The sequence below is a fragment of the Triticum aestivum genome, chromosome 7D (assembly GCF_018294505.1).
Source record: "Triticum aestivum cultivar Chinese Spring chromosome 7D, IWGSC CS RefSeq v2.1, whole genome shotgun sequence".
NCBI lineage: Eukaryota > Viridiplantae > Streptophyta > Magnoliopsida > Poales > Poaceae > Triticum > Triticum aestivum.
Genome location: NC_057814.1, coordinates 102,005,198 through 102,018,794, shown reverse-complemented (window position 1 = coordinate 102,018,794; position 13,597 = coordinate 102,005,198).

Sequence of the window (13,597 nt, the reverse complement as noted above, 5' to 3'; positions counted from 1 at the left end):
CTTCCTTTTATATTTTTTTATGCTTGTCTTTTCTTTTCTTTTTTCTTATTTTATTTTATGTTTATTTTTTCTTTATTTTTTCTGTTTTTATTATTCGTTTGGACAACATTTTACCAAATTTAGTGAACTTTTTTGTTGATCAATTTAAAAAAATCATCAAATTTAAATTTGTGTTCACCAAATACAAAGATGTTCATCGTATAATAAAAAATGTTCAGCTATTTTAAAAAATGTTCATCCATTTCAAAAATAATTCATCAAATACAAAATTTTGGACTGACAAAAAACCGGAGAAACACATTGTCCTTTAATATTAACTAGCACAAATGTCTGTATGTTGCAACGGGAGACATTGTTACCCATCTGATGTGTTTGCAAGTTTCTTCCGATTCATCAAAGCGATCTTCCGTCCACTTCCATTTAATTGCTCACCACTTAATTAGCCCATATAAGGCAGCATATTCCCTCATTCCTTTAGCAGGACTCATTCTCTTCTTCTCGCGTCACCATCCTCACCTCTGTTATTAATTCCCAAGCCGATATATTGACTTATCGATAATAGGTAACTCCAGGACGAATATAAATTGATGGCTCTGGCTCTAAGGAGGCGAGGTGGTATTATTTGATGATAATAGGAAGAGCCGATTTATTGAATTGGTGTTTTTTCCCAGGCCCAACAGAGGCCCAACACAGCATGCGTTATGTAATTGCAGTCGGCCTACTTGGAGCATAGATTACAAAGAAAGCGCTAATTTTTTGTGCATTTATTTTTATCCCTATGGCCCAATAGAAAAAAAATATGTGACGGGCCAAGGCCCAAAGCATGCACGGCCTAGTTGGTTTCTGGAGCGAGTCAGGGACATACAAAAAAGGAACGTGACGTATGAAAAAAGCTTGATGGACGAAAAAAAGTGAAGGAGGTGGTGTTTTTTTTTTCAGGCCCAACAAAGGCCCAATGTAGCATGCGCTATGTAGTTGCAGTCGGCCTACTCTGAGCAAAGGTTACAAAGAAAGCGCTATTTTTTTGTGCATTTATTTTTCCCTACAATCCAATCAAAAAAAAGATGTGACGGGCCAAGCCCCAAAGCATGCCCAGCTGAGTTGGTTTCTGGAGCGAGCCGGGGACGTATGAGAAAGGGAACGTGACATACGAAAAAGCCTTGATGGACAAAAAAAAGTGGAGAAACAATCATCCCTTTAATATTAGGTATTGATACGTATAGATATGGCCGACCTTTTTTCTCTAATAAATATGTTGGAGCTCGTGCTATAATCCTACAACCCGCTCCTCTTCTCTCCCTCTTCCAACTAGGCAAAAACGGATGTGACTTATAGCCAGCCTACATCATCCTATTTGTACTTATTCTTATGATAGAGATGACCATTTTTCTCTTCTTTGCGACAAGCCATGAATGACTAGCATGCCTGGGGTGGCGTGTTTCTGGGGGCGAACTGGCGGCTCCAGCATTGCGATCGTGTTCAGACCGCCCCATATTCGTTCAAATATATGGGCTGGGCATGGTGGGTGCCGGACAAGCCAAATGTTTGTGCTAGGTATAAGAAGGTCGATTGAGTGATGAATTCATAACGGGTTAGGGGGGTTGAGGAGCCCCGGTTGTAGATGGTCAGTGTTGGCTATGAGTAGTGCGAGCCAAGATAGCCATCTCATCCGCAACCAAAAGATACCAAAATCCATACGGTTTGACTCTTTTGCTCGTAATTCCCATGTGCTATATTCCGGTACATGCTGTGATCCTCACGTGCCCGATGGCTCGAGGGGCCACCTAACCGACTTTTATGCCGAAGAACTTCTCTTCCTGCTCGCCCGATGCCATGGAGATTGTGGAGAAAATGGTGCAAAGAGGAGATGGGATGGTGCGATTTTGCCCGCTCTGGCACCGTTTAAATAGCGTGCGGACGGCCGGAGCCAATCGGCGTTGTATTTAATGCCGGGTGGCTCGTGTACGGACGTGTGGCTGAAGTAGATTTCTCGGCAGACACATGGGTTTTAATGTAGGAAGGCGGGCAGTCTGTGGCCGTTGGAATGCGGCGAGGAGGCGTGTTAAGCCGGGTGAGCAGCAGGCAATGCTCTCTCGGCCGGCGCGCCGCTTCAATGCCGTGCCGGTAGTGAGAGGCCGCGTCTGTCGTGGACATCAATGTCGGCCGCTGCATGCTCTGAACTAGCATGAATGCGGCACAGCAAGCGGCGCGGGCGTTCGATGGGAAGTACGAGGAGGCGGGTGGGATTTTTTTGTGGGCTAGGGTGGTCAGAAGCGGACATGACAGTTGTCCGTACGCCAGCAAAGCCCCCTAGTTTGTCTCTGGCTTGTGGGGAAAAACACGTTCGGACCGCTCGGCGAACCGATACAAGGTCGCCTTGAATGACACAACACGTCTGGACAGCGTGGTCTGAATGTATGTGAGCGGTTCGAGGATCAGTGTTGAAGATACCCTAAGGTTCAGTGTGTATTCATGTCGCGAAATGACGGAAACCCACCAGTCCTGTATGTGCGTCCGGTCGGTCGCTCTCCTGCTCATGATGTATATCTTCTTGCTTCTGTGCACAACTTCCACTGCTGCCGTTTCGTTGCGATCACGTTGCTGTTGCTGGTAGGATTCGAGCTGCAGCTTCTGCTGCAGTGATTGCCTATTCATACCATAGTTACTAGTGGTAGCAGTGCAGCACTCACGTACTATTCCTTGCACCCCAAAGAAGTGAGGTTACTATGCCGAATGTCGTTTAATTAAATTGTATAGTGAACTAGACAAGTTATTCGCAAGTCTAACGCTAACGACTCATCCCTCCATCACCATCATATATGTCCGGGGATGCCATGTACTTCTTTTCCGGGGAGCCATGTATTTCCTTATACACGGTAAGAGCAACATTAACTGAACTTTGGAAAAAGGTCCCCCAAAATTTATCTTCAAATCTTTTTTTCGCAGGCATCTTCAAATCTTAACTCAAACATACTCTCAAATTTAACTGCTCAAATTCAAACTGGGCACAAATATTTCATTCAAAACTCAAATTTGAAACTATATTAGGACCACATAATGCATAATTTTACATAATAGTTCATAACACAACATCGTAATTCACAATTAAAGTAGATAACACTTACTTGGAGCTAAATTAAAGATAAAAGGAGCGCAATTCAAGCTAAAATGAGCACCAATTGGAGTCAGAGGCAAGGTTTATCACTGTCAGCCTGCCGGCGCCTGATGCCTCACCGTCGTGGGCGTCCTGTGCATCCTCGGCACTGGTTCACCATCAGCGTAGGCGCGGTATTAGCGAGATTTGTGACAACTAGCAACACTCATGATGCTCGGCGCTGGTGGTGAGTTGTGCCTCAACTGCGCGGAGCTCCACCACCATCGCGGGTTGGTGAGGAGAGTGGCGACGGCCGCAACATCGGTGAGCTGTGCCTCGGCGGCGCGGTGCTTCTCATTTTGCCACGGTTGGAGTGGCACCACGATACCGCCGCCATGCACCGTCACGCTAGCATCGGGCTGCTCCCCCCACCCCCTTCTCCTCCCCTCCTTTGATGATTCGGCGTCGACGTGGGGCTCCCCCACCTCCAGCTCCTCAATATCGTCGTCGACGTTTGACACGAGGCCGACGAGGTGTTGGCAGAGTAGGTGAGTGGGGATGACTTGTGGGGATAATGGGCGGGGGGGGGGGGGGGGGGGGGGTTGGGTAGGGTTTCAGTGAGGTGATAGCAGGAATTTACAGTGGTGGGTGGTCAATCGAGCGGCGCGCTGGCGGGTGTGCCATTTGTCCAGCGAGTAGGGATATCGCCGGACTTGACGAATCTTTTGAGGCTTAAATCCTCAAAAAAAGGAGTTATACGTTTGAGGGTTTAGTAAGCTAAGGTTTAACTCCCCTGCCAGTATGAGGAGTTAAACATTTTTTAGGGCTCAGTTAGAGATGTCCTAACCTCTGATGAGTTACAATGTGCCGTCAAGAGCCCGTGAGTGGGTTGAAGCCGAGCAAGCGCCGGAGTCTGTGGCATCTTGATGAGGCTTCATGTCAATCATAGCAGGGTCTACTTTTACGACCATGTGATCGAGGTTGTTTTCCAAGTGGGTATTAGTGGTGCCACCTTTTTTCCTTCATTGGGTGTCCATGCTCTTCTTTTAGCAAGTGAAGCTTAGGCGTGGCCATGTAGCTTTACAAAATGGTTGGCCGTACAAAGGGACAACATGATTATATTGATTTGTTGTTGTGCTATCAAATGTTGAAATGAAGTACAAGCTTCACATCTGCAAACATCTTGGAATGATTGCTATTATTGAGGTATGCTTTTGATGTTTTGGGTTAAGTGGCATTCCAATGTATATGTTTAAACACTTCAATTTTTCTAAGAAAGATGGGCGGTTGAATGTTCTATTTTGTAATTATATATTGTGAGTGACTAATTGATGTTACTAAATCCATGTTAAATATACATAACCCCCATTTACTAAGAACATGTATGCTAAGAATGTGTGCTAAAAGGATTGGTATTTCAGGTTCACCATGAAAAAGAACTGGACCGTGTGCTATAAATAGATGGTGTCAAGCTTATTGGAATCATAACTGCGGTTTCTAGTACATGCAAGCCTTCTCATCAACCACATGCATGCCCTTCCCATTTTCTTTTTAACAAATGCAAAACCTCATCAACCGCATGTAATCCTTCCACATTGTAATATTTTATGTTTTAGCAACACATCATTGCATTGAAGCTCGAAAAATCACGAGCAACAAAAAAAAGTGTTGTCACCCTCTATATATATGGCGAGAATGTGGAGCTAATGTGATTTTGTTGATTGATGTTGTGCTGCCGGATCTTGACTTGAAGTACATGCTTCACATCTGCAAAAATCTTGGAATGACAACTCTTACTTGGGTATGTTTTGGATGTTTTAGGTTATAAGTGGTATTCCTATGTATATGTTTGATCAATTCAATTTTGGTATGAAAAATGGACCGCTCCATGTTCCATTTTTGCAGTTATACATTGTGATTCACTAATTGATTTTATTAACTCATTTTAAATATATATATAACGCTCTTTCATTAAGAAAATGCATGGTACAAATGTGCGCTAAAAGTGGTCGATATTTCAGGGTAATGATGAGAAAGAACTGTGTTCTGTGTTAAAAATAGGCGGTGTTGAGCTTATTGAAATCAATCACAATTTTCTATCACATGCATGCCCTCCACATTATCAAGCACATGCAATACCTCAACATTCCCTTTTCAAGACATACAAACAGCCCAGGTCAGCAACTACATGCAACGTTTCCACATCGTGATTGATTTTTATTGGTTTAGCAACAAATCACTTCATTGGAGCTCGAAAAGTCATAAGCAACTATAACATGTCATCATCTTCAATATATATCATGAGAAGTGGAGCTGACGCAATTTTGTTGATTTTTGATGTGCTACCGGATCTTAACATGAAATACATGCTTCGCGTCCGCAAAAATCTTGTAATGACTGCTCTTATTAAGGTATGTTTTGGATCTTTTGGGTTTAGTGGTATTCCTATGTCTATGTTTGTACAATTCAGTTTCACTATGAAATGGACTGCTACATGTTTCTTTTTGCAATTATATATTGTGACCGACTCATTGATGCTATTAAGTCCATCCTAAGTATATATAGTCCCCTTTTGCTAAAAAACGTATGTTTTAAATGCACATTGAAAATGATTGCTATTTCAGGTTCGAAAGAACTGGACCGCGTGTTGATTTTTTTCTTCGGCGTAGAGCTTACTAGAACCAATTATTCCATCCGATCCAAATTGATTGACGCAACTTTAATACAATTTTAGTACAAAGTTGTAGTACTAAAAATGCATAAATTAATTTGAATCGGAGGGAGTAGCACACTTTTCTAGCACATGCAAGCTCTACCATTCATCAAGCACGTGCAAGATCTCCACCTCTGATATTTCAAGACATGCAAACCCTCCATCTCATGAGCCACATCCAAGCCTTCTTCGTCTTTATTTATTTTTATTGTTTTAGCAACAAACCAATTCACCAAAGCTGAAAAAGTCACAAGCAACTATAGCATGCACTGACTCTCAATATATATGACAATAATGTACAGCCGACGCAGTTATGTTGATTGTTGTATTCTACCGAATCATGGCATGAAATGCACCTTCACGTCCGCAGAAATCATGGAATGGTTGCTTCTATTGAGGTATGTTTTGGGTGTGGGTTAAGTAGTACTCCTATGTATATGTTTTGGGTGTATGTTGAGCTATGTTTGAGTAGTTCAATTTTGCTATAAAAGATGGGCCACTCCATGTTCCATTTTGTAATTATACATTTTGACTAGCTAATTAATATTCTTAACTCAATGTTAACTATATACATCCCACTTCCAATAAAAATATATGCTCAAATGTGCGCGTAAAATGATTGGTATTTTCAGGTTCACGATGGGAAAGAACTAGATTGTGTGCTCAAAACATATAGTGTCGAGCTTATTGGAATCGATAACTACAGTTTTCTACCACAAACATGCCCTTCACATAAAAATGCACATGCATGCCCTCCACAATCAGTTTTCTGCCGTAAGCAAGCCTTCTACGTCATTACTTTTATTTTTACTTTTAGCAACAAATTATGTCATCGAAGCTAGAAAAGTCGGCCAACTATAACATGCAGTAAATCTCTATATTTGACAAGAGTGCAGAGCCGACACAATTCTCTTGATTGCCACAGTGGTAGCGGATCTTGACATGAAGTAGATGCTTCGCGTCTGCAAAAGTTTTGAATGACTACTCTTATTGAGGTATGTTTTTGGGTTAAGTGGCATTTCTGTTATATGTTTGGTCAGTTTCATTGTTCCATGAACAATGGACCGTTCCATGTTACATTTTGCAACTATATATTGTGATTGACTAATTGATGCTATTAACTCCATCCTAAGTATATATAATCCCTTTCACTAAAAAATGTATGTTTAAAATGTGTGCTAAAAATGATTGGTATTTCAGGTCCACGATGGGAAAGAACTAGACCGCGTGCTAAAAAAAGATGGTGTTGCGCTTATTGAAATCGATAACTGCACTTTTGTTACACATGCAAGCCCAGCACATCATCAAGCACATGCAATCGATTCGAATTCACGAAAGCTAGAAAAGTCATGAGCAACTATAACATGCACTCACCCTCTATATATATGGCAAGAATATGGAGAATATTAATATTATAAATTTATCCTCGATAAACTCATGGCCATAACTCTCTACATCATCAAATACATACAAAACCTGCGCATTCTATTTTTTAACACATGCAAAACTTCCACATAATTGACCATATGCAAGCCCTTCATATCATCTTTTTATTTGTTTTAGCAACAAATCTTTCACCTAAGCTAGAAAGTCACGTGAAACTATAACATGAAGTTGCCCCATTTATATATGGTGAGAATGTAGAGGATATTAATATTTCAATTTTGTTCTTGATAAATTTATTCTTATAAAAAATTGTAGTAATACGCGGTGTATTGCCTAGTAAATAATAATAAAAAACAATTAATAAGAGTGCTAGATCAACCCTTCCGATTAAATTTACATGGTGCTTTGGGACCGAGTTTGCTCGTTGGTTCTCAATGAGATCATGGAATAAATGCAACAATGGAAACATGTTTATTAATGGTCTTGCATGTCTACTACACGTCAATCTTTTGCAGATAATATGTGGCCGGCTGATGAATATGTCTGGTCTCCTTCTATCAATAAAATTGGATCATCGGTACATATGCTAATTCTTAGCTTCTTCTGTTATGTTATTTAATTGGAGTGCAGGGCAGGCATGATACAATGGTGAAGTACTTGCCACTTGTGCCAAGAGGTCCTGAGTTCGATGCGGCCTCTATGCATTGCACTGGGTAAGGGTAAGGGTTGCCTCGTATACTTCTTCGCGAGACCCCACCTGGTGTAGGAGATTTTAGCACTGGGTATGTCCTTTTTATGGCCACGGTGTTTAGTTGGAGTCTCACTCAACATTGCAGCATTGCATATGCTAAAACTGAATCAATCATGTTCGTCCTATTGAGTATAATATTTTTACTTTCAGTAGAGTGTTCTATCGGCACCAAAAGAAATGCTATGATCTTGCATCTCACCGAAAACTTGTTTTGGTTGATTACTATGTTTAGTTATGTTACTGTTGACTTTGTTTGTCTTTTTAACCCAAAATCAGATCAGTATGTGAGGAGGAAAAGAAGCAATCAAGCAATCGTCATTGATTTGCACAATATATAATATATTACACTCTCAGGGTTAGATTTTCATGTTCACCGTCTTTTCTTTGAATTAAGGTTTCAAATATTACCTCTGTTTGTGTTTATTAGTCCCCATCGTAGTTTGGGTCAAAATTTGGCCATATATTTGACTAGCAAAATGTTAATACGTGTTGCCAAAAAATATATTGTTGGATTCATATTTCATTGTAGTTTCCAATGATATTACGTTTGTTATGTATAACTTGTATTTCATTAGTTAAAATCAGGGTTAAAATATGGCCCGAAATACGGGAGGAACTAGTAAATCAGGACAGAGGATGTAGTGGTGTACTGAAGCAATACTCATCGATGACTAGGATATCGAGTGCAACATGCCGTTCATTCGTTCGAGGGTTATATAGAAGGATAATGCTCTCCAATCATTTGTTACTCATGCAGCCACGAGTCCCGAAAAATGGACTGAGTTAATTTTCAGTACACCAATGAGCCACAACGTCATCCCCTTCTCACAGAGTGGCCACACGTGATGGTCTTTTTTTCGCTTCCCCAACAACCCATCATGATTCAGAGAGTTGTAGAACTCGTGCAACACAGTTTCAGAAAAAGAAAAGGACTCGTGCAACAGAAATACCAAACCCATTTTCTCGAAAAATGGATTGACCACCAACTTTTCCAACGGATTGATCACAACATCATCACCTACTGTACTACTCACATTTGCTCTCGTATCCCGATCATATACCACTCATGATTTGGAGAGTTGTAAAAGTCATGCAACACGGACCAACCACGTTGTCTTTCTCTATGCAAAAGAAGTGAATGTATTAAAGATCTTTGAGCCATTTAGTACAAACTGAAGAATTAGCTCGCTTAAGCAAAATCCCATATTTTCATTGTTCGACAAATTCACGATGGTGCGTCGTGGATGTCGCTGGCGTGTAAAGGCCAATCATGCTTAGACACGACGACAAAACATCAATCGTTTCTTTCCAAAAAGCTGGCAGAATTGAACTGAGCTGACCAACGGCCAAAGCAAACAGCGAATGCTTTTGGTGCTAGTGAATTTCTCTGGTGCTCGACCAACAAAAGTTGGCGCCTGCTCGCATCTATTGCTGTGCAGGCCATGGTGTGGTGTAGTGTGGAGCGCTCTTTTTGTCTCGTGCTAGAGCGGCAGCCCTCTGCGTATGCACCCCGAATGGAGAGACACGGGGGGCAGACCCAGTACCACCAGCAAGCAGTAGCGGGACAAAATTACTGTTCTGATCTATCTGGCTAACAAAATCTCGATTTGACCTCGTTTAAAAAAAAAATTCAATTCTGACCTCTTTGGGTGACGCCAACATCCCTGACGTCTGGGTTGCGAAGTAGACGCTAGGAACCCTGGCGTCTGGCCCCTGGCCCGCACTGCTTGCTGGTGGTACTGGGTCAAATCGATTTTTTTTTATACGAGGTCAAATCGGGATTTTGTTAGCCACATAGGTCAGAACAGTAATTTTGTCCGCAGTAGCGCATGCACCATAACCTATGTCGTTGTAGTACTAGTACAATCATCTGTTCCTCTTTTCATGTCAAACATCACGGAGAATGAATAATCTTGTGAGCCGCACTATTGTGACAAGCATCTACACCCGGGGCGCCTTAAACCCTTCTCAAACGGGCGGGCGGGCGGACCGGTCCAAACGTCTAAAGCCGGTTTCAAACACCCGGCTGTCCGGCGCCCCTCGTATCCAGCCCAAATATAGGGCCGATACGGACAGTCCGGGCACACCCGGGCGCGTTCGTCTGGCAAGCTGGGCCCATGACCGACCCCATGGCTGTCAAAAAAAAAATTCCAATCCGGCTCCTCGCTCGGAACCTTAGCTCACTCACTCACCTCTCTCGCTCCGTCCTCTCCTCTCCCCGCACCGATTCCGATCCAATCCGGCGCAATGTCGAGCTCCGACAGCCACTCCGGCTCCGACCTCGACGTCGACAAGGAGCTAGCCCTCCGCATTGCCTTTGCAGCGGTCCAACGTGGACACCAAGTGCAGCTTCGGATCGGCAGCGTCGCCGCAGCTCCCGCGCCGGCACAACATGGTCGCGGCCGTAGCTGGCCCCTCCCTTGGGTCTACCGCCGGTCGCTCACGCCGGTGGAACCCGACGAGGACAAGCGGCTCCTCGCTTGGGTCTACTGCCAGTCGCTCATGACGACGGAGACAGACGCTCACCGTCTACAGCGGAAGAACGCGAAGGCGCTCCAGCTTGCCATAGAGCAGTTAGAGCACAAGGCAAAGGAGGCAGCTCGACTCGCGAAGTTGAAACGCCAGCAGGACAGGGCCGTCCACGGGATGAAGGGGCTGATCGTCCTCTCCGATTCTGACTTCAACGACGGCGACGGCGATGACCACAACTCCACCTCCTCCTCCGACGACCAAGATCCTCCACCAGCCGCGGACGCTTACAGCTACGCTGGCGACCGGAAAGGGAAAGGCCCAGCGATGAAGTGGTGAAGACGCTCCCCCTCCTACGTTTTTATCATTTTTAGTTGTTGAAGTTAAGAACTTGTCCACCGATGAACTCCGATGATCTCTTGAATGATGTATAGTTTGTTTATGTGCATTTGCTTGCCCGTTTGATGCCAATTTTGTTGTGCGTTGTTTGATCTCGTAGAGTTGCTCTTACATTGCATGGTTAGTATGGACATAGGGTGCCGGATATGAGGTACACAGATGTGGAAGAGAAATTTAGGCGTGACTGGTCAGTGCGCGTTCGCGGGTGTTTGAGGGGCCGGATTTGCAGGTTGCGGCTGTAGATGCACTAAGGATATCTTCAAACGGACTCAAGAACCGCCTGCAACCGTCTGAACCACCACTAGTAGAAAAACGGCCTAATGTGAAGCACATTAGTACCGGTTCGTAACAAAACCGGCACTAATGTGCACATTAGTGCCAGTTCGTAACGGCTAGGCGGGCGGAGCTAATTAGTACCGGTTCGTTCCACGAACCGGTACTAAAGAGGATGTGGCACGCCGTGGTCCGTCTGGGGCCCCACCAGAGCCTTTAGTACCGGTTCCTACCACAAACCGGTACTAGAGATTTGTAGTTGCAGCTGTTTTTTAGTCCCACCTCGCTCGGCTAATAGGGTTTTTACCACCTTAAATATGTTATTTCTGAAACTATCACAAGCACTTGGTCTTCATTGAACTCTATGTGTAGAATTTGTGGCCGCAATATGAGTCTTCACCGGTTTCTAAACCGTTGAGGACTCATATTGACAATTCAGATTATACACAAAAAGATCATTGATGATCAATGTATTTTTGATGTATATTTTTACATGTTTACACCCTCACTCTGTCCTCTCAAACTCCGGACTTTTTTTGCGTTCAGCAGGCGCCATTCAAAGCCACGTCATCATTTCAAATTGATTTGTTTACTGATTTTTGCTATTTTTAATGCATTTACTGATTTGTTCTGAGCTAAATGGCCCTGAAATTGAAAAGCACTACAAATGAACTCTAAAAAGGTTGAAACTTGGCACGGTATCATCATTTCACCCGCATAGCATGTGCAAAAAAGGAGAGAGGGTCACGGCAAAAACTGGATGCATTTCGTGTACAAAATGGACAATCTCTTTCGAAGTATCAAGGTTTCGGACGAAAACTCATCTGTTACACCGGCAATTCAAAATTTTAATAACTTATTACAACTCCGGACTTTTTTTGCGTTCAGCAGGCGCCATTTAAAGCCACATCATCAACTTTCAATCCTTTCTGACATAATTTGCTATTTTTAATGCATTTACTGATTTGTTTTGAGCTAAATGGCCCTGAAATTGAAAAGCACTACAAATGAACTCTGAAAAGGTTGAAACTTGGCATGGTATCATCATTTCACCCGCATAGCATGTGCAAAAAAATAAAGAGGGTCATGGCAAAAACTGGATGCACTTTGTGTACAAAGTGGACAATCTCTTTCGAAGTATCAGGGTTCCGGACGAAAACTCATCTGTTACACCGGAAATTCAAAATTTTAACAACTTATTACAACTCCGGACTTTTTTTGCGTTCAGTAGGCGCCATTCAAAGCTACGTCATCAACTTTCAACCCTTTCTGACATAATTTGCTATTTTTAATGCATTTACTGATTTGTTTTGAGCTAAATGACCCTGAAATTGAAAAGCACTATAAATGAACTCTAAAAAAGTTGAAACTTGGCATGGTATCATCACCCGCATAGCATGTGCAAAAAAGTAGAGAGGGTCACGGCAAAAACTGGATGCACTTCGTGTACAAACTGGACAATCTCTTCGAAATAAATAGAAGAAAATAAATAAAGCAGAAAAGAAAAAACTATATAAAAAACTACTCAGAAATAAATAGAAGAAAATAAATAAAGCAGAAAAGAAAAAACTATATAAAAAATTACTAAGAAATAAATAGAAGAAAATAAATAATGCAGAAAAGAAAAAAACTATATAAAAAATTGTTGGGGCGCTGCCCAGTGGGCCTGCCAGACCTCGGGTGTGGAAATTCAGGCCCAGAAGGCCCAGCAGGCTCACAGGGCAGCGCGCCATAGTTAGGCCGAGAAGCCTGCTTTATAGAGGAGTTCGAAGGAGCAGCCGCGGCTGGATTTATAAACCAGTGCGGATGCCCTTCGCCCGGCGAGGTGGGACTAAACTTTGCGCCCCTCGCCTGGCAGCGCACCCCCTTTAGTACCGGGTCGTGGCTCCAACCGGTACTAAAGGGGGTGTCTTTAGTAACGGTTGTAGCCACCACCTGGTACTAAACAGCTGCCCTTCCCGCCGCTTGGCCTGGCCAAACCGGTACTAAAGACCCATCCTATATAAGCGGCACTCACAAATTTCGTCGGTTTTCATCTGCTTCTTCTCCTCTGCCCCGTCGCCCGTCGCCCCCGTCGCCACCCCTCGTCGACGCCCCCATCGCTGCCCCGTCCACGTCCCCGTTCCCGTCGTCGCCGCCCCGTCCTCGGCCGTCCCCGTCGTCATCGTCGCCCCGTCCCCGTCGTCCCCGGCCACCCCGTCCCCGGCCATCCCCGTCGTCGTCGCCGCCCCGTCCCCGTCGTCCCGTCGTCCCCGCCCCGTCCCCGTCGTCCTGTCGTCCCCGCCTCATCGCCGTCCCCGTCGCCGGTGAGCTCCTGCCCCGGCCGCCATATGCATGTCCACACACACACACACATTGTTAATTAGCTATAAAATTGTTAGTATTTTTTTATGTTTTTTAGTTATAGAAATATTTATAGAAATGTTAGAATTTTTTTCTGTTTTTTAGTCATAGAAATGTTAGAAATTTTTCTATTTTTTAGTTATAGAAATATTAGAAATGTTATAGAAAT